Below are 27,844 nucleotides of genomic sequence, written 5' to 3'. Positions count from 1 at the left end.
TTTAAAAAACAAAAATTTCTCTCTTGCAAGGCAGTGTTCATCCACTATTTTTTTATCCATGTATTTCGTGGAAATGTAGATCTGCTTGCAGGTATACAACAGACCGGGTAAATTGGCTACACGGTAAGTTATTTGAGATATTAGCACAGACGTCTAAAGGAAATTCAAGACCCATTTCCATATTATTGAGACGTTTTCGTTGAGACGCCGCTACGAGAAAAGCAGCCCTGCATCAGTGGACGATTCGCTTTCACTGGAGTGGAGAGGAAGCTACTGCTGAATTATGTAGGACGTATCCCGCGAATATCTTCCTGTGATAGCTTAAACGCTGCAATCTTACGCTTATTTTCGGGCGTTTCACAAAACGCCCGGAAACACAGCCTTCATCACGTTCGCTTGCTCTTCTTCTAAGGCTCCTCTCTTCATCTTTCGTTTCAATGCTGTGTATCTACAGCGAAAAAAAGGTTCCCCCATTGAAGCGTCGTTCTTCATGCCACTGTACCGCCTGAAAACGGTAATCACTTCTAATTTTCTTATTCCTGTGTCTTCGAGGCGCGAAGCCAAACGGGACTTAAATCTAATGAACGACTGCTAGGAAATGTTCGAGACCTTATTAAGACAAAATGGAATCTATTTCCCACTAAGCGTTCTTGATTTAGGTTTCCAGTTGTTCCTCCAAATAACCTTATCCTACTTACGCACAGCTGTCTCACACCAACGAACCCTAGTCTACCTAACACTGTCTAATATAGCTGCTATCAATAACTCAAAAAAATGAGTTCGAGTTGTGCTTAAGCTACTTATATAATGTATGGCAACTTTCCTTAAATTTCTTTATTTTTTTGTCTCAGTTACACTGACTACTTGGGTTATTGATGACTAGTTTCGAACTTGTCCGTTTACTGTCGAACCATTACCTCAGTGGTTCTGAAATGATCAATAAATTACTTACGAAAAAATATCACGTTTTCCTAAGCGTGATATGTAGCGTATCTTGCAGAACTACAGAATCTTGCAGTTTAAGAAACTATCTCGAACGCAAAAAACTGGTAATACATGAAATACTAACAAATACATCATTATGCCATTATGTATATCATAATACGTAATTCATTATTCAGAACCAAGTAAGTGGTCCGACAAAAATGCTTTCCAAGACTACACATCAAGCTAGTAACCAGAGCATCATAAAACGACACGTTCATTCCAGAATGGCGTAAGAGAAGACTCTGTATCTTCTTTGGTTTGTTCGAATTACACAAGCATCGAGCCGCCTCTATCGTCGAAGTCGCTAGCGGACGTCAGTTCGAATTCTGATGGCGGCAGAAATTTTCACCACCAGTATTTGGATGGCAAGGGGAGGAGACGAGATGGTGGAAAGTTCCTGGATCACCAGACTCTACTCAAGTGTCTTGTACTTAAGTCCAAATTTCTCCACTGTGTATCATGGAATAAAGCCATGTGAAACAGTTGATGGTGACCCTCCGTCGGCTGAGGACGTTAAGCCAAGCGATCTCCATGACGGTATTTGGAAGGAATAGAATTTGTGCTGGCACCAAATTTCATCCTCTCGCTTCTCTGAGCGTCATACAACACAACGTGACACCCATCTCTAGACACACATCCATTACAGTCACCTGCACTCAGCAGATATATTTTAATACACAACTCTCATATTTCGCGAAGGAAAGGTGCCATTGCGCGCGTAGATAGAAAAACCTTTTCACTGGGGTAGCTGAACTTGTCCATCGGGATCTTCCAGTCAGCGGTGCCATACCATACATCACTTTGCTTTGAAAAAATCAGCGTATGCGACGGGGATTAAGCTTTATGGTGCATGGAAACTGCGAGTGGTTTTGATACTTGCAAATGCATAAAAAGGTTTCTGAGAGGTGAAAGTCGTGACAATGCTCAGAAGTAGCCTAGGTCTTGACTGCCATGGGAATTTCAAATGAGGACCTTGAAACGACTGACCTGACGTCTTAAACAACTTAGCCGTCACGCGTGCTCTCCACGGCACAAAACAGATAAGAGAAATGCCTTGCTATTTTATACAAGTTCCAATCCTCAGTGGCCAGTTTGTATTTCAAGTATTTCACAATACACCCCTCTATTTTGCTTATTAGTTCGCTGACTAACACTGATATCTACACTCCTGGAAATTGAAATAAGAACACCGTGAATTCATTGTCCCAGGAAGGGGAAACTTTATTGACACATTCCTGCGGTCAGATACATCACATGATTACACTGACAGAACCACAGGCACATAGACACAGGCAACAGAGCATGCACAATGTCGGCACTAGTACAGTGTATATCCACCTTTCGCAGCAATGCAGGCTGCTATTCTCCCATGGAGACGATCGTAGAGATGCTGGATGTAGTCCTGTGGAACGGCTTGCCATGCCATTTCCACCTGGCGCCTCAGTAGGACCAGCGTTCGTGCTGGACGTGCAGACCGCGTGAGACGACGCTTCATCCAGTCCCAAACATGCTCAATGGGGGACAGATCCAGAGATCTTGCTGGCCAGGGTAGTTGACTTACACCTTCTAGAGCACGTTGGGTGGCACGGGATACATGCGGACGTGCATTGTCCTGTTGGAACAGCAAGTTCCCTTGCCGGTCTAGGAATGGTAGAACGATGGGTTCGATGACGGTTTGGATGTACCGTGCACTATTCAGTGTCCCCTCGACGATCACCAGTGGTGTACGGCCAGTGTAGGAGATCGCTCCCCACACCATGATGCCGGGTGTTGGCCCTGTGTGCCTCGGTCGTATGCAGTCCTGATTGTGGCGCTCACCTGCACGGCGCCAAACACGCATACGACCATCATTGGCACCAAGGCAGAAGCGACTCTCATCGCTGAAGACGACACGTCTCCATTCGTCCCTCCATTCACGCCTGTCGCGACACCACTGGAGGCGGGCTGCACGATGTTGGCGCGTGAGCGGAAGACGGCCTAACGGTGTGCGGGACCGTAGCCCAGCTTCATGGAGACGGTTGCGAATGGTCCTCGCCGATACCCCAGGAGCAACAGTGTCCCTAATTTGTTGGGAAGTGGCGGTGCGGTCCCCTACGGCACTGCGTAGGATCCTACGGTCTTGGCGTGCATCCGTGCGTCGCTGCGGTCCGGTCCCAGGTCGACGGGCACGTGCACCTTCCGCCGACCACTGGCGACAACATCGATGTACTGTGGAGACCTCACGCCCCACGTGTTGAGCAATTCGGCGGTACGTCCACCCGGTTCCCGCATGCCCACTATACGCCCTCGCTCAAAGTCCGTCAACTGCACATACGGTTCACGTCCACGCTGTCGCGGCATGCTACCAGTGTTAAAGACTGCGATGGAGCTCCGTATGCCACGGCAAACTGGCTGACACTGACGGCGGCGGTGCACAAATGCTGCGCAGCTAGCGCCATTCGACGGCCAACACCGCGGGTCCTGGTGTGTCCGATGTGCCGTGCGTGTGATCATTGCTTGTACAGCCCTCTCGCAGTGTCCGGAGCAAGTATGGTGGGTCTGACACACCGGTGTCAATGTGTTCTTTTTTCCATTTCCAGGAGTGTATTAAGTTACGTCCGCACGATGCCTCTTTTGTCGTGCGCAATCGCTGACGCACGGTAATAAAAGGGCGCGTACAAAAATTTGTGGAAAGGACGCATGTAAGCATGGGCGTTCTCGTGTCCACTCGTTGCGTCATTGTCAATGCAGTCTGCTATCTATATCCTTCTTTGCTTGGGAGCTTTTGTTGCGTTTAGTGCGATTAAAAGGCGACAAAAATAAAAAGTAAAAGTGACTGTATGTAAAGAAGTTTACAAATAAAAGAGGTACGAGAAATTTAAAGTGATGACAACGTTTTGTTTGCAAATTTCAGGAGGAGGTCACAGAGGGTTTTTAGATTGTCTAGTGGGAAAATGCAGCTATAAGGGTGGCAATAAAATTTCGTTATCTATAGAAACCCGAAACTTATAGACCAGTTTGAACTATGTATTTATTTACACAACTTTAATCATGTAAGATAGTATGTAGACTAACACTCTCGGGCTTGACAAATTTGGGAATTTCATTGACGCCAGAATCCAATAAAACGGAAGTTGCCTTTTTCAGTGTTGTATTTACTGAATCATCAATGGGCTTCATTTCTAGTGGTTTACTGAGGAGCTGCACATACCCCATCACTTCTTTTGTTCAGACGTCGGGCTGCTCTGTTGTGCTTTTAAGTCGCCACAGCATGAATATTCGTCCACAGTTTTCATACATACTTTTTATAAATTTCTGACTTATTTTTCTCTGTTTTCCTATTTCGAAACTTACAAGATGCGGCATCCAATACGACTCTTTTTTCTTTGCCTGTAATCATCTATAAACTTAAGCGTGCTTCCTTTAGAGGCAACAGACATTAATGCACATACATTGCTTCACAACATAGCCTCAACACCCTACACAATCAAACACACAAGGGCCCCAGCTCCCTGTCGTCTGCTAAAAGCGCAACGATTCCCACCGAACGCGGGTAGCTATGCGCTTTTCCGCACTGCCTTCATTTCCAGGAAATCATACACGCCAAATGCGGATGCGTAGCTGCGCTGCTGGAAATTTATGCGCGCGAAGTTGAACACAAAAATGAAATCGTATGGATGCACATTAACTTTAATACAAAGGATTGCATTATACAGTTTTGACATGTTAAGTAAGCAACACACTTTCGTAACTAGCCGCAGGCTTTCGTGTGGAATAGCATATCATTCTCGAGGCAATCGTTATGTCCGCATGTGTCACATCACGTGCTGTGCTTCGTCTCTGCATCAAATCAGCTTCCACTGCTCCACAGACCAATGAGGGCCTATCTGCACCACGCTAAACGATGTCGCCCCGCCGTTCTTGTAATCAAAAGCTTCTGAGCTTCCTGAAAACAGAGTACCATGATTCTTCACTGGCCACTGTACCAGAGGTGTAACGGAAGCCTTGTGCACTGGTTGATGAAGTTCTAGGGCGATTGGTTTGTACAGCACGCTTTAAACATTGTGCTATTAGTTAATTTTTTACTCTTATAAAAAGAAGGAACATCCTTAGCGCTTCTAGCTCGTAAATAAAATCGCTAACCGTCTTCTCCGTTGATTTATCCTGAGAGAAAACACATTTCTGGAGTAGATGCATCGCATCTGCACTAAAAGAGCCTGAAGTCGCATTGGGTGAGTTCAATGGAGTTACCGGAGTCTTTTAGCTGTATCATATTGTGTTACGATATCGCTCAGTGACGATCAAAACAAATCATGCATTTTTTTCCCTAGAAGCAGATTGGGTTCGCAGAAGGAAACCAAAGGATATTTTAAGAATGTGAACGGACGTGAAACACGTTTCAGTATGAAACATACCGTATCACACAGCATCGTCCTAGTTATCTATCGTGGATAAAGTGAGAACTTGTATTTTGGTACCTAAATGCTACAGAATTCAAACACGAAGTCTCCAGGAAGCCTCTCTTACTCTCGTGGTCTGCGTTGATGTCGCACTGATCTCTAACTGGCCACAAACGGGACGGAAGAGGAACAGTGAAAGCCAGCGATGGCACATAGCTTACACCTCAAGGGTAACTCCTAGACGGCCGGCGAATTTAAATCTGCCTATCCGACGAAATGATGACGCTAACAGTGTCACAAACCTCACATCCCATGAGTTGCTGTGGAGACGTTTGGGATTTAAAAACCAAGGCGTCGGCGGTGACCAGTAAATGGATGGGTGACGCCGCTCGCTGCTGATTTTTTCTTCTTTGCCTTTACGGTAGAGGGAAAAGGAGGGTGGCGGCGTGGAGTGCCTGATCTGTTGTCTTTGCGCCAAATGTCCTGCATGCAATTCCAAATCTCTCCTTCGTGTCTCATGAAGTGAAAATATGGGAGACTGTTGCGGTGACCCATCCGTCGGATGGGAACGTTAAGTTCAAAGGCCCCCTTTGTGCTCTTGGAGGGGAGTAGGCTATGTACCGGCACTGGGTTTCACTCGGTCCCTTCTCTCATCGTCTCCAACGCGAACATGACACTACACTACACTACACTACACTACACTACACACATACCCATCGCAATCACCTACACTTAACACATAAGATTACGTACACAGTTCTCATACTCGGCGAATGTAACGTGCCAGCCGTCCGGTGTGGCCGAGCGGTTCTAGGTGCTTCAGTCTGGAACCGCGCGACCGCTAAGGTCGCAGGTTCGAACCCTGCCTCGGGCATGGATGTGTGTGATGTCCTTTGGTTATTTAGGTTTAAGTAGTTCTAAGTTCTAGGGGACTGACGACCTTAGATGTTAAGTCCCATAGTGCTCAGAGCCATTTGAACCATTTTGTAACGTGCCTACGGGCACAAAGGATAGGGAAAACCTGCCATTCGGGGTCTTCAAGCCATTTAAGCTATACGACCTTCCTCTTTTTCCCTCGCTTTTCTGACCAAACGCTCGCAAAGCAAAACCGCTTCCAGATGTAGTACTCTAAGCATTTACCTCCGTATCTCCGACATCAGCGTCCGTTAAAGAGGAGACCGACATGATATGCCGGTACGAGCGACAGTGAAAACCTTTAGGAAGATAATACAGGCCGTTCTAAGCGTTTCACGACGCAGTGCTGTCCGCAATCGGCCATAAAGACGTATAACACAGCGCCGTGGAGAGGCAGGGGGCGAGTGTAGGGTGGCGATACGCAGGCAGCTCTCGTGATCCAATTATGAGCCGTACCACTCGCAGGCTAGCGCCGTCTCGCGGCGAGCACGCAACACAACATACCACACCGCCGCGTACTCGGTCTGGAAGAGGTAGGCCTAGAAGGCACATTACAGCTCCTTGTTGCCACTGTTAGACCCACGTAGTTACACTACACACCACCAAATTTTAAGTTCAACCGCTGGCTACTTACTAGCGCACACTCCATTATCTTAGGCATACGTTTAATGTGATTCGTTCAACGAAGACACACACACACACACACACACACACACACACACACACACACAGCGGAAGCTGGCAAGATCGGAACTACACTGCTGGCCATCCAAAGTGCAACACCAAGAAGGATCAGAGATAGCACAGCAAAACTGATTTGGGAGATAACACGTTCTATGAATATCACATGACTGAAAATAAAGCGCGCTTCCGGCCATCCTGATTTAAGTTTTCCGTGATTTCCCTAAATCGCTCCAGGCAAATGCCGGGATGGTTCCTTTGAAAGGGCACGGCCGACTTCCTTCCCCGTCCTTCCCTAATCTGATAAGACCGATGACCTCGCTGTCTGGTCTCCTTCCCTAAAAACAACCCAACAACAACAACAAAATAAAACGCCTTCTGAAGGAAGGAAGATGGTTCAAAATGGGTCAAATGGCTCTGAGCACTATGGGACTCAACTGCTGTGGTCATCAGTCCCCTAGAACTTAGAACTACTTAAACCTAACTAACCTAAGGACATCACACACATCCATGCCCGAGGCAGGATTCGAACCTGCGACCGTAGCAGTCGCACGGTTCCGGACTGCGCGCCTAGAACCGCGAGACCACCACGGCCGGCGAAGGAAGATGACGAAATCAATATTTAGTTTTGCTGCCAATGCTCGCTGGCTATAACCGCTGCCACAATCCTCGCCACTGAATAAAAGAGGCTCTGGATGTGTTGCTGGGATACAGCGCTCCATGCTGTTGCCACATACTGCCACACTTTATCTGCTGTGGCAGCAGGTGGTGTATCCCGCGCTAGTCGCTCGACAATTATCGACCGAACGTTTTCGATAGGCGACAGATCGGGAGAAAAGGGTGGCCAAGGCATCAATGTAATCCGATGGACAACGAACACATTCTGAACATTGCTTACCTCGTATAGTCGCGCATTATCCTGTTGCAATCTGGCCGTAGGCACGCTCCGAAGGTACGGGAGGACAACAGGCTCCAACACTTCAGAGATGGAACGCTGGCTGGTTAGTGTACCGGTAGTGCGTACTAGGAAGTGCGGGAGTGGAATCAAATGCCACCCCAAACCGTAATTCCGAGCGCAGGTCCAGTATGGTGGTGGATAAGGCAACAGTTCAACTGACTCTCTCCACTGTGTCTTCAGACTCTAATACGACCACTGTGGTGGAGCAGGCATACTCGGGATTCGTCGCTAAAAACAATGTCGTTCCATTCACACCATTGCCGGCACTAACGTCTATGGCGTCGACTCATGGTAAACGCAACAATGGACGCCTTGTGGCCAATCCAAGGGAATGCGCGGACACTGCTCGCTGCGCAACCTACCAAATTTGTTGTGATACGGTTCGTGATGTGACAGAGCGATCTATCACTGTCATGCGCACAATATGCCTGTCATCGCGTGTAGTGGGTGCAACGAGGTGGGCGCTATCGGTCCCATCTCCCGATCCAGCGATTACAGATCCACATCATAATTCTTTGATTCCGTCTGACACTAGCACCGGTTTCTCTGAAGGATAATCTACAATCTCTACACGCAACTATTTTTCCTCGGTTGAACTCCAAAACGTGCTCGAAAGATGCACGCTGTCTTCTACGAGGCATACTAAATCTGCTTAGCAAAACAACAGCACGAAAGAACAAATCCAGCACGTTCACATGGCAGTCTGCCCCCCCCCCCCCCCCCTTAATATAGCGCTTGCTGCTGATGCTACTGGCTTCCGTAATGTGCGCCTGCGGTGAAATGCTAATCATGTGCATCTCTCGTCGCCGCAAACGCATGATGCAAATTTCACCTGATTTGGATGATTCATTCAGGATGCTGCATTTTGGGTGGCCAGTAGTGTATATAACAGTAAAAAGAAGAGCGTTCCATTACGTTCTGGATCGTCAAAAAAGCAGTTTTCGAGATAATTCTGAATGTATGGTTACGAGCAGTCACTGATTTCAGAATTAAATATTGTCCTAATTAGTACAAACGTATTTGAATGCCAACTTTTCGTCGTCCCCATCCAGCTGCAGTAAAAATGTCACCCATGCTCTATTTTAAAAAGAGATATTATGTTGGTGCATAAGTTCGTAGCGTTTTTGTTTTGCTTGTTGGTAGTCCGGCTGCTATGGGTTTATTTACCGATTGTCATTTTTTTATTTGTAGTTCGCTGTTTCTGTCGGAGTTCACACATTTTGTCATTTGGAAATAGTGAGTGAAGATGTGGGCGCTGGAAAATGAAGACTCGAGAGGAGAAATGGGAACATTTCTGACATATTCTTCTGCTTATGAATTCAATAGAGGGGTGACAGAAGCGAAGGCAGCCAGAAACATTTTGCGCCATGTATGGAGATCATGTTACTGGACAGAGCACGGCAAGAAAATGGTTTTCTCGTTTTAAGATATCATTTTGACATTAGTGACTCTCCACGTTCAGGAAGACCTTCATGGATTGATGAAGATGGTAATCCACAATGATCCGCGTCAGTGTACTTGAGAATTGGCAGATGCGGTGAACTGTAATTATTCCACCATCGTGCGACATTTGCATGCAGTGGCGAACTTTCAAAAATCTGTATGGGTCCCTAGTGCTCTAAGCCAAAATCACAAAAATCTGCTGGTGGCCGTATCTGCATCTCTACTTGGTCGTCGTCAATTGGCTCATGAACAAAACCCACCATTTCTATGCTGCAGTCTGCCAGATTGACAAAAAACACTATACACGAGTTGGATTGGAAAGTCATTTCGCAGCCACCTTATTCAGCTGATCTTGCGCCCTCGAGAGTTTCACCTTTACCGCTCTATATCTAACAACCATCAAGGAACTTCCTTTCCGGATGAAAATGCGCTCCAGACATGGCTCGACGAGTTCTTCGCCTCAAAACCATGTTTCTACAGTCGCGGAATCTAAAAGTTACCCCAGCGCTGGCAGACTGTTGTAAATAATCAAGGAGAATATATTATTGATGACTAAAGTCTCCGTTTGTGTATCTTTTGTATTTATTAAACTTATGAAAAAACGCTACGAAGTCATTCACCCTGTACCTTGAGGGTATTGTGAAGTAGCGCAGTTTCGTTTTCGCCTACCGACAGTGTCCAGTTATCCCTCGGTGATCTCCAGCCATGGATGCCCTGTTAGAAAAGGAATAATGTTTCTCTGCCAGAAAAGCTCCACCAGAACGAGAAACATTAAACGGATCCACATGACGCATTAAAATTTTTCTAGTTCGACCGTCGAGCAGCCTGGTGTATATTACACAACCGGAAGAACCGAAGGTTCCATGGGCCTCCACACGAACAGGATAGTCGTGGAGAAGCGACGCAACAAGCAGTTGTTGTGCTTGAGAATCAGAAGTTGTCTCCAAAAACAAAGTGCCATTCGGTAAACGAGAGCAGGATTTCACAGCACCGGCAATTCACCAACACCTTTCTGAATTATAAACGGATTTACCGTGGCGAAGGACTGACCATCTTCAGTACGTGAGACCACGAGGAACCGTGGTGCAGAGGGAAGGGTCTTTGAATCATTAGCCTCATTATCTAAGTTTCGTAGACGTCGATTGGTAAGATGATTGACTCATTGCGAGAAAACCCCATGATTGCCAGCGTCTCCGATTGCGTGCTCCTTCCAACTGGGGGCTCCCTTCACAAGGGGCGCACCCGTCTTAGGTGATTGTTCACACCTCAGGTCACACATCCCGAACACCTGACAGAGGGACTAATCGGCAATTTGGGAAGGTTGCAGCTCAGGCAATCACCCCTTCCTGTGCCTAGCCTGTACCGGGGGTACGTGCGAACCCTACCTGTCGACCCGCGGTTGGGAATTACGCGTTACCCAGTCACCTGTTACGCGTCCGACGCGTGGGCAGGCCTTCAGGAGCGCATACGGAGGAAGAAGAAAAAGAGGAACCTCAAACGCCGGAGCGGAGGAAGGAGAGGAGAAGGGAAACAAAGAAAGGAAAAGGGGGCGGAAAACAAAGGTGAGACCGTTCTTGCGTCAGCGATAGACAATGCAGAACATTCCCAATAACATCCCACACATTTTCCCCAAGGGAGGGGAAAAAGAATAGCAAGAGAATATACATGCAGCACGGAAGGCAAAAAATGCTGCAAAGGCTGGGGCCCCGTGGATATGAGACTGTGTTTTATGCACCATCTATAGATATTCTGACTTCAACACATTTAAGTGCTGTATTATATATTAAAGCTATTTCGAGAATATTGTTAATACTTTACTTACAGAGTTTTATGGTAAGTAAAATCTATATATTTTTAAAACTAGTTACGTAACATATGGACGGTTGATCATGCATGATCTTGTATCCTGAAATGGAACAACGTCACTTATCACGGAACGTGCGATATTTGCAAATGAATTGAGTTTCTTTGATGTTTCAACAATTTCACCTCTCTTAAAAAAGAAAATTCGTGTTAGTTTACAACTTCTGTTTCAAAACGTCTTTTAACTTGTAAGTTGTTTTTGACAGTACTTCTACTTCAGTTGATTTCCCTTTTCTGAGTACTGTGTGCAGCAGAGTAATAACGTAACTGACAGAATATTAAACACAGTTCTGACAAGATTATCTCGAATGTAACGCTTCCAAATTTCAACAGAATATTTGTTCCTATGTACATGGTCGTATTGTATCCTGGAACTGTTTTTCCCATTTAGAAGAACCTTACTTTTTCGGAGTAATTTTTGCAATTTCAGAAAAGGACTGCAGCACACAAAAAGTGAATGCTATCATTTAAAAACGGAATAAGAAAATATATTAAATTTCTATTACAGGATCTGCTGAAGGCCAAAATCTGGAAAGTGTTCCAAGGCACAACACTCCCTCCTCCTACTCCAGCGATGTACACTCGTACTCCTCGAAGCAGATGTTTCAAGTGTTGTCTTCGTGCAGCTGGATGCAATACTGCACTTGTCTCTGCAGTTACTTACGAATTCTTTTAAATGCCCCAAGATCATCCCCTAAGGCTTGACAAGACTGTATATTGCGCTCTTCTAGTTCTTCAGTCGTATCAAAGAGATATATTTGAAATGACCCCGATACGAAAAATCAATAGGATCGACTTCAAGTGATCTTGGAAGCCCTGCTCAAGCTATATCCTTTGGAACCATTTTGGTGCGTTATATGTCGTCTTGCAGCAGCAAGTGCCTTATTATGAGTCTACCGCGTTCCCCAAATACGAAGCACAGCTGAAATTTCAAGCCAATTAGATGGGAATTTAATCAAAAAGTTTACATTTCAAATACGTTTGTACTGACTACGACAATACTTCGTACTGAAGTCCGTGGTGGTACGTGATTACTCATTCGCAGTTATCTAGCGTAACGGCTCATTTGCGGACCCATGTTCACAGGAACTTTTTTGCTTCTGTTATCACCGTGTCAGTTTGCGCTATTAATTATGATCGTATGTAGAGCATCACGACAGCTCACCCTGAACACCACACTGTACAGCAGCGTAACAGCTCACTTTTACAGCTCCACTAGTCTGTCGAAGTGCGCATCAGCAGTATAGCTCCACAGATATATTCCAACATTCATAAGTTGTACAATCGTCCCACAGTCTACTGTTTTCAGTGTTTCATTAGATACTATTGTGGACAACTGTAGAGGCAAGTATAATGGACTGCTTACCTTTCCCACACACAACAGTTACATATTTTTCCATCGAAGATTTTCATGTAACAAATATTGAATAACAACTTTTTAATAAATACATTTTTCATTTTTAATTAGTAACGATCCTGGCGGACCCATCGGCACGGACCAACCGTCGTGTCATCCTCTACCAGTGGCATCATTCAGTGCGGCATGAAGGAGCGTGGGTCGCTACTACTCGGTCAAGAACCTTCTCAGATGGAATCAAGAGGCCAAGTGCTCACCGTCCCATCCCTCCCACTAAGGAAAAATCTCTGGCAGTAGTGGGAATCGAACCCGTGTCCTCCGCATGGCAGTCAGCCGTGCTGACCACACAGCTAAGGAGGCAGACATTCTTAATTAATACAGGTATTAATATCCGAGAATTCACAAAATAAATTCGAAACACCAAACAGAAAATGAAATAGTACTTTATTTTCAGAGATTGAAGAGTATTATTGACTTATATAATTTTTTTAAAAAAAAGATATCTCGCATGCCTGCCTGTCTGATTATAAAATTTTTAATATAACAAGTTGTCAATTTTATTGAAATTATGATTCAAAATTTGTTGCTGCGAGCAAACCAATCCACATGTATGCACTGAGATGACGAAAGCCACGAAATACCTCATAATATCGTGTCGGATGTCCTTTTGCCCGGCGTAGTGCAGCAACTGGACGTGGCATCGACGCGACAACTCACTGGGATCCTCTGCAGAAATATTGAGCCATGCTGCCTCTATAGCCGTGTGTGTTGCTGGTGCCGGATTTTGTGCAGCAGCTGACGTATCGATTAAGTCCCATAAATGTTCGATGGGATTCATGTCGGGCGATCCGGGTATCAAACTATTCGCTCGAAATGTCCAGAATGTTCATCAAACAAATCGCGAACAATCGTGGCACACTGTCATCCATAAAAATTCCGTTGTGGTTTGGGAACATGATATCCATTAAAGGCTGCGAATGGTTTCCAAGTAGCAGAACATAACCATTTCCAGCAATGGTCGGTATAGTTGCACCAGAGGACCCAGACCATTCCATGTAAACACGGCGCACACCATTATATTTAATATAGTTCCGTGCACGAGCCCCAGCCTCACCCTAACTTCCGTAAGTCGTCAACCGTGCGTCTACGACCTGTGCTTGTACATCCATTATGTACGAGGGTGAGTCGCTCACTGCGTTGTCGGTGATGAGAGACAGTGTCTGAAATGTGGTATACTCTCAACACAGACACTGTAGATCACGGAATATTGAATTCCCTAACGGTTGCCGAAATGGCATGTCCCTTGCGTCTAGCCCCAACTACCATTCCGCTTTCAAAGTCTGTTTAATCCCGTCGTGCGGCCGTAATAAAGTCGGAAACCTTTTCACATGTACCACCCGAGAACAAGTGACAGCTCCGCCAAAGCACTGTCCTTTCAAACCTCACGTACAGCGATACTACTGCCGTCTGTATACGTGCATATCGCTATCCCATGATTTTTGTCACCTCAGTGTGTATTGCTAGCCTCATAAAAACTTACTACAGCCATCTGGAGATGAGTTTCCAAGGCTTCTTTGGAGGTATTTTTTTGAAACTGTTCAAACTATTTTATTCTTTTTAACGTGAAAATGAAGTATTATCATCAGTGATTGCCTTACGAAAATAAAACTTAATTTCCGAATGGATAAATCTTTTATTCAATATACACAATTCGAATGGAGATCACGCATACAACAGTAACAAGTCTATGGAGGCTTTGCACCTGGCTTTATATGCATCGGCGAGAAAGACCTGCCGGTGATGAGTGCCCTTTGATGTGATCTCTCTCTCTGCAGCAGTCGATACCACGCATTCCACAGAGGGTATGACTGCTACTTCAAGTCTTGCCTGAACCACTGTCTGTGTGTTACACCGGTGTCGCAGTCAGTGTCATTCTAAACAGATGCTTCGTCGGCGTACAACTGCTATAGAAACACCCTGTCTGCATTGTAAATAGGATTTGTCTGGGAATTACTTTCTCGAAATATTCTGCACGCATAGTATGAGTCCCTTTTCGGCCCAATTAAGACTTCTTGCTCGCCTTACTAACGGCTTTCCCAATCATACCTGCTGCCTTCAAATTTTCTCTCTCTTATTTTGGTAGCTATTGTGGTGTAAGCCCAATGACACGCAACAACAACTAACAAACTTGAGACTTGATTCTACTGAACATACGAGGGTAATCCCAAAAGTAAGGTTTCCTGTTTTTTTATAAGTACAGAATTCTGTTCGTGTGGCAGTTGGTCACATTGTTATGAAGAGTGCTTCACGCACTGTGTGTAATCATGCGCACGCCGCGCTGAGGCGCTCAGTCTGGGCTTGGCAGCCGTTGAGAATGGAGCTCCCGTTGGATGTTACCGCCAAGTGCGAATTGCGGGCAGTTATCGGTTTTTGAACGCAAAGGGCACTGCGCTGATTGAAATCCATTGCCAATTGACGGAAGTGTATGGTGAGTCGTGCATGGATGTCAAAAATGTTCGTAAGTGGTGTAGAGACTTTGCAGCTGATCGGACCGAAATTCACGACGAACAAAGGAGCGGGAGACCATCATTTTCTTAGGAGACATTGTTGAAGGTTGAGCAAAGCATGCGTGAAGATCCGCAGATCACCCTGGATGATCTCTGAACGTTGGTTCCTGAGGTTTCCCAAAGCACCGCTCACAGAATTTTAACGGAAACATTGAGCTACCAGAAGGGGTGTACAAGATGGGTGCCACACATGCTGACTGGGGACCACATGCGGCAACGAGTCGATGCTTCCCGCGCATTTCTTCACTGCCTTGCAGCCGAACAGGACAACTTTCTGGACTCAAATGTCACGGGTGACGAAACCTGGGCATACCATTTTACACCTGAGACCAAGTAACAATCACGCCAGTGACAGCATCCTTCTTCACGAAAGTCGCGGAGCTGGCGGCGAGTTGGTATGACATGGGTATACAAAAACTGACACAGCGTTTACAAAAATGCACCGACAAAAATGGTGATTATGTTGAAAAATAGCTAAATGTTCAAGCTGTAAACTGATGTACACCATTGTAGAAATAAACAAGCTGTAAGATGAGAACGACAGAATTTGGCTGTTACGTCTGTTTCAAGTTTGGGGTGGATGGACGCCGTCTGACGAAGCTAATACACACTTGCAGCGTTCAGTGACATGCAACAAAAATGGTGACAGAAGCTTCTACATCAGCATCCATGACTGGAACTTTTGGTCTCTTCTGTCTCCTTCGAAACTAGTCAAGCCATCTTTTCATCGGTCTCCAGAAAGATCTTCTACCTTTTCGTTTATTTTATTTTATGGCTTTTCTTGGATATGGCTTACGGTCTACATGTTCTTTCCATCTTAATTGATATTAAAACTAGACCTAATTGTCGTAATGGGATTGTCGCGATCGTTCTTTAAATAAAAATATGGCATTTCAGTCTTTGATCGCTATTTTTTTATTTTCAATGACCGGTTTCAGGCTAGCTGCCCATCTTCAGATCTGTTACTTTGTCTAACAGATCTGAAGCTGGGCAGCTAGCCTGAAACCGGTCATTGAAAATAAAAAATAGCGATCAAAGACTGAAATGCCATATTTTTAATTGATATTGTTTTATTATGAGAATTACGTTTTGCATATTCAATTCCGCCTGGGTGCCATCATTTCTCTTTTCATCCAACAAAGAATATCCAGCCACGTATCTAAGAAAATTCATATCACGTGCTTCTATTCTCTTTTCACATCTCTTCTTAAGAGTCTAGTTTTCGCATTTGTGGAGCAGTGCTGGTATAGCCATATCCTTATATATCTTTAGTAGGAGTATCTCTGCCTTGCCGTCGGCGGTGAGGTTTGTGCATCCTGCTAGGACCAGGAGAGCTGTGCTAGCGGCAGGTTAAGCTCCTGTCACAGGCCACCCAAGCCGGACAGGTCTCTTAGGGAGGAGTCAGGCGAGTAGCAATCCACAAAGTAAGGGGGCAGAGGAGGGGGGGGGGGGCGGCACCTAGGCTTAGGGAAGCCAACTCCGATGAAAAACAGGGAAGGACATCCTACAAAACCTGGAAGAGATGGATCCACAGCTGTAGTGAAAGCAACCATCTAAGGGGACACAATACCAAAAGAAAAATAGGTGTTCTGGGATACTATAAGGTGGCGGCCCACCACCTTTCAGCCCTGGCTGTAGGCCGGTATCCTGTAACGCGAGAATCATGACATTACTTAGAAGCTAAAGACAGAACTTTATTTAATACGAATTTTGGTTTTATTTCATAACGGTATAGTTTTCTAACGTGAGGCATAGGAAAATCATCGGCATCAGGAGACAGCCACAACGACTGCAGCCTATACGGAGCTTATGCCTTAGTGGGAAGACTCAGCTCGCGACCAGACACCTGCAGGGGTAAACATGGCTGAGCGGTCGCAGCTGCAAGAGGATGCAGCGCAGGAGCAGCCTGCGGGCGTTGCAAGAACCGCCTTCTAGGAAAGCGTTACGTAAAGAGCGTTGCACAGTTTTTGCCACGGTAGCTGTACCAGTAGCGGCGACTGTTAATTACAGGCGACCAGAATTGAAGAGTAGCCTTGAACTCTGAGGCTTCGCACAGCTTCGATGAGCTCTCTTGAAGGCTTCACTCTCACGGAAAGGGGCTTCACCAAAATTAAAGCCTTACAACGCCCTCAGAGCGTCACGCACCAGCCGTCTAGGACGTAAGTGAAGCTACATTACTGCTTACCTCAGATACAGCTTTGCTGAGCATCATGTATTACGACTCAATTGGTTCTACGGTTCCACCGTTTATAATCTAAGTACAGGAAGGCGCCTTTTTTCTGTCTCGCTAAACACTCAGAGATCGATGGAATGATTGGAATGATTCACTCGCAGAAGGCCGCGTATTTATGATGCCAGCATCATCCCTAGTAAGCCTTCATCGTAATCAAGTAGAGGCGGACCCTACTTGACGCACATTCCGTTTTGAGAGAATCGAGCTTGTTTCTACAAGTGGTAGTTACCACAACGTGTATGTTCAAAGTCCTCCTTTGGGATGATCAACTCGCGCATCAGACTGTCTTGAAAGTCAGGTATGTGGCCAAAGAGTTGATCCTTCAGCTATATTTCTGAACTGTGTCGCATTTTGTCGTCACATGTAGTGATTTTTCCAGAAAAGAATTGCCCACTTTATGCATTTCAGTCACGACGTGGATGGCGTCCATGCGACGTTGCTTCTGATCGGGAGTCAAGGTGTGCGGGACGAACTTTGCGTACACTTTTCTCTTCTTCAAAACAGACTGGAGAATGTCTTGAACACTTGTTTTAAAGATGTCACTAAATTGCGATTTGAGACACAACTACGCTAATATATTAAGGTCGCACGTCCATTACTTAACACTGCCTCCTCATAAGTGACTGGTCGAATTCACGACTGTTGCTTACAGTTGTCAGTTGAAGCTACACCGTAGTTACTGCGCTGAAGTCGATTATACGCCAGGAATAAAATCAGTCTCGGAACCTTTTGGACGGACGATGTAGATACACTGTAATAGGGAATGTGCGTACTATACAGAAATGCCGCGTGAACCCAAAAATCTACCGACAAAATTTCGAAAGTCTTCGGGGATATTTTCAGAGGATTTTGGCGTGAAAAGCTTGTGTTCTCTGTTGGTTCGTTACAGAGTAGCATTCTACAGTAATTATCATTTATTCGGATTGTTACACCAATTACATTTGTTACTGTAAAAATGCCTTCAAAACAGTGGAGAAGCCTGTAATATGCAATCACCACACGTACAACACAAAACCCAAAATAATGAAACAACCTTCATTTTCAAAAGAACTGTGATGTTGTTGCTCTTCCACTGCACTCAGTGAATGAAAGCGGAAACGAGATGGATATGAGCCAACTCCATCAGTAAACAATATCCCTATTGCCATGGATCCCTACCAACGTACCTATCACTGCTGAAAAACTGTGACACAACCGAGCAATATTAAGTGCAAAGTGGGGGACTAATAGTAAAATGTGTATTACTGTTGTCAAGAACAGGTACCGTGGGTAAATGGAAGAAGTTTATTTCCAAACAAGAGGCACTGCTCATAACGTCAGCATCTGAAGTGATGTGCACATATTTTCAATGAGATACAGATACAAAGATAAATGGCAAGAAATTAAAATACATGCAACCACTCTGTAACGAGCCACCGCATTCAACCCACAAATCAATCAGTCAAATTATTACTGATTTATCAGCTGATATGAAATACGCTCATTCTGTGATCCAGTTGTTCTGCACAGAATCGAATTGTAAACGTGGTGGGGATTCACAAGTTCTCGCTCGCCCTTTCTGCTTTTGGTTTTTAGTGGTTTCCCTGAACTATTTACGGCGAATGCTTGGATGGCACTGAAGATGACCACATCAAGATTTATTCTCACATCTACGTCTACCTGTCCTACTGCTTGAACTTTGCTGTCTACACCGTTGGTGGGGTTCTGAACTTCACCCACCCTTCCTTTCGCAATTGACACTCCACTAGGCTTTCAAATGCCACATGCTTCTCAGTTTCTCCCACTTTGTTTCTCAAAATTTGGCCTGTGATTACGTGAGATCCCTCTCCTAAGTCCTCCCTTTCTCTTTCGCATACAGAAAGATGGTGACCTTTGTTTTACGGGACGCACAGTCCCTCGGGCCGAGCAATCCTCAGCTGACACCTATGATGCGGAGGAAGAACAGTGGCTGTTTTCCGTATTAGAGGTAACTATGCCAGCACGATACCGAAGTAGGCTCAATGAGTAATGCAACAAGAACATCTGGGATTCTGATGCCCTTTTCTAGTTAGGACGTTGCTGTAGACCTCTGTGAGCTGGATCTGTGGCGAAAGACTCGTTCCGTACGCACCTAAGCCTCACTTCAGGGAGTAGCTGATGACTGGTAGTCGTGATGAAAAGGGGGCACTAAGAGATTTGGGAAAGGAGGTAGAATCAACTCGTGGATGCTCCAAGCTGAAGATTTGGGAAGTAGCTCACCCTCAGCATACATCCCCAACATCAACATAGAACTACAGGGTACGCTGAAGTTTATTCTATTAGCCCCTTTCCCTCCTGTGAAGCAGGGGTTGCCTGACAATTTAATTCCTTCTACATCAGACAAGTATAAAGACGACTGCATTCACTCGAGGTGGATTTTCTTGTTAAATGATAAAATCGTTGGTGAGCCTAGTGTGACCAATGCATAGTCTGCATAGCGTGACGAATTCTGTTGAAATGCTGATGGAAAGCTTCCCCATTTAGTAGTACGAGCCTTGCATTGCGCGTGTTCCTACTGTGTTGCTACTTCGGTGAGCAAAGCGTTGTGCTTGCCAGGTATCAGTAAGCCGTTGCAGAAGGAGATTTGTCTAACGTTTATTTTTGTGTCTTATGTGACGAAACTAGTCGGAGGAGGGGCTTAGGAGAGACTCTGTAGACATTTATATCGTACGTGAATTTCAGAATGAGTTATTTGTGGGAGACAGATTTTTCTTGTGCCTTTGTCTCGCAGCGGCGCAGCGTCGGCGTGATTATGAACGGTTTTGGCATAGTTAATTTAAGGAGTGGTTGGATGCCTTTTCTGTCTCTCCTGCTCCCCCCCCCCCCCCTCACCCCAGGACGGAATATGTGATGCGTGTACTCCAGCTGTCTGTGCATAGTTTTATTCACGTGAAAGTTAGAGGGGGTTTTTCTAAGCGTTTCATGTGAAAGTTGGCGAAAGTTTTTCTAAAAGTTTCCTAATCGTGTAACTGAGGCGAGACTTCGGTACCAGCCCAGTACTCACCCTGTGGGATGTGAGAAACTGCCTAAAACCCACATCCAAGCTGGCCGGCACACCGACCCTCGTCGTTGATTCGCCGGACGGTTTCGTTCTGGGGCTGGCGCACCTTCCCTACTCGGAAGTGGCTCTTAAGACGGACGTCTATCCGGGCGGCTATTAAACTTTAAGTTCTAAGAGTTAAATAACGACAAAACTGAAAAAAGAACGTCTTTTTTAGAAGCTTTTACAAAACGAAACGCAGTACAATACCCCCTTCTAACAGCCGTGTACCGCAAGTCTCTAGAGGAACGGAGGGTTCCAAATGATTGGAAAAGAGCACAGGTAGTCCCAGTCTTCAAGAAGGGTCGTCGAGCAGATGCGCAAAACTATAGACCTATATCTCTGACGTCGATCTGTTGTAGAATTTTAGAACATGTTTTTTGCTCGAGTATCATGTCGTTTTTGGAAACCCAGAATCTACTATGTAGGAATCAACATGGATTCCGGAAACAGCGATCGTGTGAGACCCAACTCGCGTTATTTGTTCATGAGACCCAGAAAATATTAGATACAGGCTCCCAGGTAGATGCTATTTTTCTTGCCTTCCGGAAGGCGTTCGATACAGTTCCGCATTGTCGCCTGATAAACAAAGTAAGAGCCTACGGAATATCAGACCAGCTGTGTGGCTGGATTGAAGAGTTTTTAGCAAACAGAACACAGCATGTTGTTATCAATGGAGAGACATCTACAGACGTTAAAGTAACCTATGGCGTGCCACAGGGGAGTGTTATGGGACCATTGCTTTTCACAATATATATAAATGACCTAGTAGATAGTGTCGGAAGTTCCATGCGGCTTTTCGCGGATGATGCTGTAGTATACAGAGAAGTTGCAGCATTAGAAAATTGTAGCGAAATGCAGGAAGATCTGCAGCGGATAGGCACTTGGTGCAGGGAGTGGCAACTGTCCCTTAACATAGACAAATGTAATGTATTGCGAATACATAGAAAGAAGGATCCTTTATTGTATGATTATATGATAGCGGAACAAACACTGGTAGCAGTTACTTTTGTAAAATATCTGGGAGTATGCGTGCGGAACGATTTGAAGTGGAATGATCATATAAAATTAATTGTTGGTAAGGCGGGTGCCAGGTTGAGATTCATTGGGAGAGTGCTTAGAAAATGTAGTCCATCAACAAATGAGGTGGCTTACAAAACACTCGTTCGACCTATACTTGAATATTGCTCATCAGTGTGGGATCCGTACCAGATCGGGTTGACGGAGGAGATAGAGAAGATCCAAAGAAGAGCGGCGCGTTTCGTCACAGGGTTATTTGGTAACCGTGATAGCGTTACGGAGATGTTTAGCAAACTCAAGTGGCAGACTCTGGAAGAGAGGCGCTCTGCATCGCGGTGTAGCTTGCTCGCCAGGTTTCGAGAGGGTGCGTTTCTGGACGAGGTATCGAGTATATTGCTTCCCCCTACTTATACCTCCCGAGGAGATCACGAATGTAAAATTAGAGAGATCAGAGCGCGCACGGAGGCTTTCAGACAGTCGTTCTTCCCGCGAACCATACGGGACTGGAACAGGAAAGGGAGGTAATGACAGTGGCACGTAAAGTGCCCTCCGCCACACACCGTTGGGTGGCTTGCGGAGTATGAATGTAAATGTAGATGTAGAAATTTGTAATGATGCATTGCCAAGCGAGATATTTTAGCCATCACCAAGAAGAAAAAGTATTTCAGTAAGTTCAATAGTTTTCGACGCATGAGGTGATTTCTTTAAAGCTGTTTCCCGAAAGCGGAAATCTAGTTAGTTTCCATGTCGGAAAATTAAAGTTAAGAGCAGATATTTTACGTGCTTAAAGACATAATAGATTTTTAAAATAACTCTCGTAGAAAAGTGAGACTTCAAAAACAACACTCTACGGCAGCTTAGAGCGGTTCCCTGCAAACAGTACGTTTCGCGACAATGTCGCAACAATTATGCCCCGTGCATGTTGTTCAGCTTTCGTAATCTAATGTACGTAATGTTCAGTCTTAGTGAGAGTACTAAGTGTTATGCAAATGAATGTTTCCGCGGCGCGTCAGTGCAGTAAAATCTTCCCGGCTCTTTTTGCCGTGTACATTCGCAGTGTAACCGCGACATTTCGAATGGTATTAAATTTTCTTGAATGTGCCGTTAGCACTGCCAACTTTGCTGCCGCAGCGCTGGCTTCGACGGTGATTATAGACTCGAGCTACTTTTGGGGTGATCAATTTACCGTTCAGTACCAATATGGCCGTCGCGCCATTAGCGTGACCGGTAACGACACTGCCGACGACCGGAACGTGTTGGAGGCGCATTACGCCTCTTGGAAGCACAACACATTCGCGACGACTCACCATACGTTTCATATACAGAGTGTTCGAGAAGCCCCTGAACCCCTCTCGATGCCGTACAACTGTGGAAACATTTTATTGCTACTTCTGCTTTGAAGCTGACTACAAGTAGTGTTGCAGTATTGTATCGTTGGCAATGTTCCTGAGTGTGTTTACAGAGTGCTTTGCCTAGGCGCTGCCCCGTAAAGCAACACTGCTTAATTGGGGGAAAGGCACTTTTGTTTAAAGCAATGTCAAAGACAGGCCCCGAAGCGGACGTAAGAAAAGCGAGAGCAAACTTGTGGCACCATCGCTCCATCGGTTCGGCAGCCTCCTATGAAATCCATTCGCCAAACAGCAGTTGAACTTCAAAAGCACCGTGGTCAACAACGCATGACCACGATAATGATCGAAGCAGACGAAATGAATTAAAATTTGTGCTGCGGCCGGGACTCGAACACGGGTCTTCTTGCTTGTAGGCAGAAATGCTAACAATTACACTACGACAGCGCAATGGTCAACATCGTCCTTGTACCATTGATGACCTTATAATTAAATCATTATCGTACATAATAAAAAGAAACTTTAATGTCTCAGGGAGCCGGCCGCTGGTGGCCGAGCGGTTCTGGCGCTACAGTCTGGAACCGCGCGACCGCTACGGTCGCAGGTTCGAATCCTGCCTCGGGCATGGATGTGTGTGTTGTCCTTAGGTTAGTTAGGTTTAAGTAGTTCTAAGTTCTAGGGGACTTATGACCTCAGCAGTTGAGTCCCATAGTGCTCAGAGCCATATATATGTCTCAGGGAAACATTTAATTATAAGATCTATAAGATCACCAATGGTACAAGGACGACCCATTACGTCCAATGCTGGGGTGCTTGCCAATATCGGAGAGCCCTGGCAGTAGTGACAATATGTAAGAGAAAAATGAAGTTTGTGTTGGGGAGGGCACTCAGCTTAGGTAGTTCGTGCAGGAATGTTGACCATTGTGCTGTGGTAGTGTAATGGTTAGCATTTCTGCCTAGCAAGCAAGGAGACCCGTGTTCGAGTCCCGGCCGCAGCACAAATTTTAATTCGTGTCGTCTGCTTCGATCATTATCGTAGATAGTAAAAAGAGACTTAAATGTCTCAGGGAAACGTATAATTATAACGCATGACTACATCAAAAAACTTGAAAGGGAGAGAATTTAGTCCGGTGTCTGTGAATGAATTATCTGACAACGACATGAAGCAACGGATTGCAGCCTGCCGTACTTTGTTAGCACGATTCCCAACTGGCGTGTCTCGTTCAAGAGTGACCGAGCGAGGTGGCGCATTGCTTAGCACAAAGAACGCACTTTCGGGAGGACGACGGTTCAAACCGGCGTCCGGCCATCCTCATTTAGATTTTCCGTGATTTCCCTAAATCGCTTCAGGCAAATGCCGGGATGGTTCCTTTGAAAGGGCACGACCGACTTCCTTCCCCATACTCCCCAACAACGATGACCTTGCTGTTTGATCCCTTCCCCCAAATCAACCGATCATCCAACATCCAACCGTTTAAGAGTGTTATTCCCTAATGAATGTGCGATATATCGCAGTTCACATAGGCCGACAGTATTTTCTGGTCTTATGGGAATTCCCGTTATGTGCAAGAGTTGGAAAGAAACAGGCCTCATGTTACGATATGGGCCGGGATCTCGTGACCATACCTGTTAGGGCGTTATTTTAATGGTGCGTGAATTGAAATTCTTATCTGTTCATTATGCAAACGTGGTTGACAAGTCGCTCGAAGACAAGGGGCTCGTGGATCACGTGCGGTCACAGTAGGACGGAGCTGCAGCACACATTACAATTCGGGTGCCGAGGCCACTGAACTTGGCGTGGTTCAGCATCTCCAGCCCCACTGAAATGGCGAACACGAATCCCAGTCCTTACCAAGACAGACACTAATTACGGGGAATTATCAATCCCATATGGCTAAATATCGGCTAAAGTATCGAAGAAGCCTTTCGAAATGTAACTCCTGAGATGCTCCACAATGCTTCAAGGACGATTTGGAGACGCACAATTCTCACTGTAACGTGCTGTGGTGCATATACAGATCGTCTGGATGTACAGTTTTTATAAGCAAGTAGGCAAATGTGCAGTATACAATATACTGTTTTGACTTAAGAGGGTGGCGACTTTTGCAGCTCCGCAACAGTAAACTCTATGCTTATCGCACCAAGGTCTCAAATGTCAATGCCCGGAGTGTAGCTGGCATGGACGAAGCTCTTCGAAGAGGGCAGAGTACAGTCTCCAGCGTCCCTAATTAATTTCCCTCTCACTTCACCCAGGTTCTGAAACCAATCAGACCATGCAGAGGTTTGTGTTGTCAATTTACGTCGACAACTTGACGGTAGTTACACACTGCGCGGTGGAGAGATAAATAAGATACGAAGACCCCCCCGAAAGTGAGGAAAAAATTGTTCGAAGGCCGACGCAGCTGACCAGTGGCAGTAGCAGGAAGCAAGGTCGCATTCCTCTTGGATTTTTTCCACCTTTTTTTTAAAAAGGGACGAAAAATCAGACACGCAGCGGACAGTAGCTGCCTGCTAGCAGTTGGAAAAATTTCTGCACGATCTCGTGGAACAGGAAAGCGCTATGAGTTTGTAGGGATATTGACTTGTCAACGCAAGGAATTCATGGAAATACAAACGGCCGTAGATATACCTCGCTGTTTATCTGATTTCACAGCATAACTTGCTTAACGACAACAATTTTCCTTCCCATTCCACGCCATTCCAACGAATTACCTTAGTAGAGGGTAGGAAATTTTAAAGATATTAGAGTTGTACAAAGTTACACCACTGACAGTGACAGACCAAGTTCGCTGTCTACGGACGGTACGACAATAACTGGTGCGATCAGTAACTACTTCACCGTCAGCCGCATAACACCATCTCGCGCGAAATAAACCACATAACTGAACATCAGCTGCACAGGATATGGGCCTTCTCTGAACGGAGAGCAGATGACATGGCTGCTAGAGGGCAGCACATGAATATGGGAGCAGCGTTCACCATCTCAGCGTTTAAATCTTGTAATGCTCCAGTTTCCTTATTCAGCGGTTACCTTCACGGCTGCTGAGAGCCAGGATTGGGCCCGGAGAAGGATGTATGATTGGTCCCATCTCCAAATATAGCAAACCAATATTTTATCATTTTAAACAACGTTTGACATTTAAATATAAGTTTTGCAACTAGTTGGTTAATTTTATCAGTAATTTCCGTCATTTAAGGTTAGACTAAAGAGGTTCCCAAACCAATGTATCCGATTTTCCTGAAGTTTTCCTTGTTCACCATACAACTATTTGAAATGAGAGTGCCTAAGTTTATTTTCACCCATCTTATAGTTTCTGAACAGCAACAGGCTAAAATTATGTAACTGATGAATTTCTTTCGCTCATAGTCTTATGTAGTTTAAATATAAAGCAAAAAAACTCCATTACCAACGGTCGCGGATATCGACAGACCCCCCCCCCCCCCAAAGAGGGAAACTAGAACTTAAAATAAATGACAATAACAGATTTAGAAAAAAGGTTTCGTTTGATTGCATGGAAAAATTTCAATAATATTTCTTACTTACCGAAGTAATTTTCCGCCATGTTTCAGCTTGTAATCATCACGGGAATAATCAGCATAATAATATCTTTGTTTTTTGCTTGCCCTCAGATTTCGAAAAAAAAAAATGCTTCATGACTTTGAAGTGGTAAGAGAACGAGACAAGGGACTGTATTCGATAAAGCAAATGTATATTTATAATATTTTCAATTCCAGATACAAACTGAAAGCGATACTTGTAGTCCTGTGGGTTACGCTCAATGCCATAGAGAGGTATGCAAAGCCTTACTCGTAGGGCACATCGTAAAGAATATTCAGTGAAGAGTCATGAAACAATTTCTTAAATTGTGTACGGTTAAAACAGACAAAAATTTTTCTTCTTGACACAGGCTCAACGTACGAAAAGTGTAATGCTAAAGACGGGAAGTAAATGCAAAGATCAAAATATTATGAGGAAATACTGTATTCATTAAACGTGTAATTATCGTGGGTGCAGTTTTTATTGAAAGGCAATCATCACCACACTTCGCCAGTGTCGATCGAATCTCCTCGCTCATGAGCTCTTCAGTCCAGCTGTGAGTTATGCTGACGACGTCGCGGAAACGAGAGAGCTGGATGCATGGGCTGACCGAATCTACTTTTCCATGTGTGTTGTGCAAGATGCCGAAAAGTGACCCAGGACTGACTCTCTCTTTTTCCCCTAATGTCTCAATCTTAGCACACCGATCTTCCACCACCAGGCCATCCACTTATCTTGTGATTCGCGGCTCTTCACAGAGATATGTATGCCCCTTCGTTCTTCGCCATTCTTTCGCCATACTGGAGGTGTTTCCGCTACCTAACCACTTTTTCACATGACTGTGGACTGCTGTGGCAATCTTCCCCTTTAAATGCAGAAAACGTACTACCGAAGGACACTCAAATTTATCAACCAGCTACTTATTCTCGAAATGAATTTCATCGACATGGTACCTCAAACGGATTCTACATATCTAGATTTCCAGAAGGCTTTTGATACCGTTTACATCTAATTGCGCGCCTATAGATTATCTTCTCAGTTCTGCGACTGGATTCGTGATATCCTGTCACAAAGGTTGCTGTTCATACTAATTGACAGAGAGGCGCTGAGCAAAATAGAAAGATCTGGAATTCCCCAAGGAAGTGTTATAGGCCTTCTGCTGTTCCTAATCCGCATAAACGACTTAGGAGACTGTCTGAGCAGCCCCCTTAGATTGTTTGCAGATGTTGCTGTCTGCTTAAGTAATCAAAAGATCAAAACAAACAAAAAATGATTTAGACATGTCAGGTCATTCATGTTACTACTAAAAGAAATCCAGTAAAAGTCGGTTACACGATATACCGCACAAATCTAAAGGTTGTCAAGTCAAGTAAATACCTTGGGATGACAATTACGAACAATTTACATTGGATCGATCACACACACAATGTTGTAAGGCGAACCAAAGACTGCGTTTTATGTGAGAAAACTCTTAGAAGACTACTTGTACCAACTCTCTG

General features: G+C 45.1%; 1 protein-coding gene and 1 non-coding gene across 2 annotated transcripts in view; one reads left to right on the top strand and one right to left on the bottom strand.

The window, feature by feature from the left end:
* LOC126235055 (uncharacterized) overlaps nucleotides 1-27,844 on the bottom strand; it is a 671,255-nt gene that overhangs the window by 419,688 nt on the left and 223,723 nt on the right. The window lies entirely within an intron of this gene.
* Trnaa-agc (transfer RNA alanine (anticodon AGC)) lies at nucleotides 23,733-23,805 on the top strand. The gene has a single exon. It is a non-coding gene; the product is annotated as a tRNA-Ala (tRNA).

This window comes from Schistocerca nitens, chromosome 2 (assembly GCF_023898315.1).
Source record: "Schistocerca nitens isolate TAMUIC-IGC-003100 chromosome 2, iqSchNite1.1, whole genome shotgun sequence".
Taxonomy (NCBI): domain Eukaryota; kingdom Metazoa; phylum Arthropoda; class Insecta; order Orthoptera; family Acrididae; genus Schistocerca; species Schistocerca nitens.
This window is presented reverse-complemented; position numbering and strand designations above follow the sequence as displayed.